Genomic DNA, 3,665 nt, shown 5'->3' on the forward strand with positions numbered 1-3,665 from the left:
TTTGTTAGAAAGGGATTCAGAAACTGAATTGGTTAAAGATTGTATGATTAAATGGGCACAGAATTTTGCAGAACCAGTAATGTTGGAAACATGGGAGAAAATATGGGTTCAGAATGTTAAATTTACACAATCGCAGAATTTGAGGGAAAATTTTTATAAAATGTTTTACAGATGGCATTTAGATCCCAAGAAATTATCCTGTATGTATCCTAATGTTCAGCCAAAATGTTGGAGATGTGACTGTTTAGATGCTACATATTACCATGTTTGGTGGAATTGTAAGAAAGTTAAGGCTTTTTGGATAAAAATATGGTGGGTTATGCAGAATGTTTTGAAGAAAAAAATTCAATTCTCTCCACAATTGTTTCTATTGGGTATAGTAAAGGGTTTTACATTGGATGAAACTAAGTTGATATTGTACATGATAACAGCAGCGAGATTATTGATAGGTAAATATTGGAAAAATGAAGCTTTACCCACTATTGAAGAATGGACTTTGAAGATGGCCAGTTTTGCGGAGATGGCGAAGATTTCAGGATATTTAAAGGATCGCTCACAAGAGACTTATGAATGGGAATGGAAAAAATGGATAGATTATGTGCAGAATAAATATCAAATTAGGAAGTATCAAATAGCTTTTCATTGAAAGTATTATATAAAAATAGAAAAGTATGAATTTTGTGAAGATAAAAATTTATAAGGGGGTTTGAGGGGTTCAAGTTTTATAAAAAGGGGATTTTGATGGGATTATATTCTGTGGAAGTCAGGGGGGGAGGGTTAGGGGGGTCTGGGGGGGTTAGGGTGGGGACTGTGGGGTAGGTTGGGGGGGGGGGAATGGGGTGAAAATGTAATTGTAAAACTTTTGCAATAAAAAAAAAAAGAATCCAAAGAATAAATAATCGTAATCTTACTAGGAGTGGCAGAAAGCCCAGAAGCAATTTGCAGGAAACTGATAAAAGAACTAAGATCAAGACACGAAGGAGAGTGAATTAAGTTGTTTCCTGCAAATTGCCTCAGTCATCATCCGTCCTTAAATAGGCTAAGGGAGTGGCCAATTAGCCCCAAGCCTTACTCTCGAGGAGACCTCCTCCTGAGGAGCCACTCCTGCCTTTTGGCAGCTCTGCGCACCTGTGCATCGAAAAGAGGCTCCTCCTCTTCTTCCTCTTCACCCATGGAAGCTTCTGGAGGTTCTGAAGGCCCTGGCTGAATCCCCGCCTCTGGTACCACATCTTCTTCAGCCTCCTCGTTGTCCGACTCGAGTGCCAGCTGCACAGGCTGCTGGCGCAGCACCACACCAGCCTCCTCGCTGTCGAAATCAGCTACTAGTTGCACAGGCCGCTGATGGGCCACAACATGCATAATACTGTTTACCCTGAAAGAGAATAATATGTTAGGTAAACCTATATCATTTATATTTAGCTGTAGGGGTGGGGTGGAGGAAACTGATCAAGAAATGAATTGACTTACATAGGTTTTCTTTAAATTTAATGTAATCGAGCCATGATGGCACAGTGGTTAGAATGCAGTAGTGCAGGCTAATTCAGCTCACCTCACCAGCTCAAGGTTGAGTCAGCCTTCCATCTTCTGCGGTTGGTAAAATGAGGGCCTAGATCAGGGGTCGGCAACCTTAAACACTCAAAGAGCCATTTGGATCCATTTCCCACAGAAAAGAAAACACCAGGAGCCACAAAACTCTTCCCATGACTGACTATTTCTGACCAGCCACAGAACTAGCATATATAGTTGAATTAAATGTTCTGTTTTCTTCTGAAACTTTTATTTTCTTGGATTTATCCATGGTTGGCCTACGGGGTGTTGAAAAGCTCAATAAATTGTGTGCCGGTGGGTATCACACATTGGCAGTTGCGACACATATTTTGAGTGACAGGGAGCCACAGCAGAGAGGTGAAAGAGCCACATGCGGCTCCAGAGCCGCGGTTTGCTGACCCCTGGCCTAGATTGTTGAGAGCAATACACTGACTCTGTAAACCACTTAGAGAGGCTGTAAAGTATTATGAAGCAGTATATAAGTCTAACTGCTATTGCTAATGTATACTTTGTACTCTTGTAATCTTGTACTCTTTTCACTCTTCACTGAATGAATTATATATGTTCCATGACTGATAAATCAATGTCATCTTAAAATGCATTGTTCAAAATAACTTTTTATAATAATCTACATTGAAATTTAAATAAACTTTTTATAATTGCTCTTTTCCTTTTTCATGTTATAAGTTTATCCTCTTCCTCACAGTGTTAATTTTTAAAATTTGCAGAAAACCATAGGCCATCATGTAAAATATTCAGAAGATAAGCATCTGGTCTGACCACAACTTCCTGCCATAGAATTCTACTAAGTTGTGCATTAATTTCTAAAGCAAAGTTTCCACCTTAGATATTCTTCTTAAAACATGTAGCAATAAAGATGTAACTATGAAGTATTCTTTTTATAATTTCAATTTGTTTAGTATAATTTAATAGAAAACAATGAGGGAAACCACAAAAAGTACATTAGTTTTATTTTTATGGTTCCCAGACTTTATAATGGATTTTTGGTACATATACAACACAGATATATTAATTCTCTCAAACTGTCGCTTTTTAATGCTGTGTAAGCAAGTCTGAAAGTGAACTATCTTTTTGCTGTGTGGCATTTCTGGATTCTGTTTGTCAGTAAATTTGTTGGAAGAGTGGTTCCCTGGGTCATAATCCAACAATTAAATCATTATGCCAGAATGACTTTTCTTAACTATTTGGAAACTGAGGAAAAGGCCAGATATTCCTTTATTACAATGGAAGTGGCCTTTGGATGTCTATGTGTCTGGGTGAAAAGAACTTTGTTTTTTTAGATAGATTGTACTTCTCAACTTTGGTCTTGGTGAATGTGTGCATTTGTGGGAATTTTGTTTCTTCATTTATTTGGCTGTTCAGACTTCTGTATGGCTAGAAAAGGTGTTATTTATATTTACTAGGGCAGTGGTTCTCAACCTGTGGTCTATAGACCCCTAGTGGGGTGTAATGTCATCACATAAGGTCCGTGAAGAAATGTTATGATTTTAAGTCTTGGTGGCCCATGGCTATGGTCCTTGGCCACAAAGGTATTTAAATGGAGTCCATGGTGAAGAAAAGGTTGAGAATCACTGTACTAGGATATAGGGTACAGCCCCCAGTCTTGAAAAATCATTTAAAGCTTCCTTAGCAAAATGGCATGTAGAAAGAATCTAGTCTTTGGCTCTCCCTCCAAATTTGATAACTTCTTTACAAGTTCAATAGAGGAAAATGCAATTGTACCACTGTCTGCTTTAAAAGAATACCTAGATTACTCCCCACAATCGCTTTGACTGGTAGTCATACCTTCTGCTTTTGACATACTCGGCATTTTAAAAATATTTTTTCATTAAAAAGAGAGATTTTTAAGAAGGTAAAAACAACTTTTTAAAAAGAAACTAGAGAAAAATAGAAAAAAACAAAGATGATTAGGGGGCCAGGAACTACAGCATATGAAGAATGGTTGTGCAAACTGGGTGTGTAGTCTAACAAAGACAAGGGCATGATAGTAATACCATTTAGACTTATATACCACTTCACAGTGCTTTTTATAGCCCTCTCTAAGTGGTTTACAGAGTCAGCATATTGCCCCCAACAATCTGGGTCTTCGTTTTGCC

Source organism: Pituophis catenifer, unplaced genomic scaffold (assembly GCF_029215685.1).
Source record: "Pituophis catenifer annectens isolate HBS135680 unplaced genomic scaffold, rPitCat1.0.hap2 SCAF_4, whole genome shotgun sequence".
NCBI lineage: Eukaryota > Metazoa > Chordata > Lepidosauria > Squamata > Colubridae > Pituophis > Pituophis catenifer.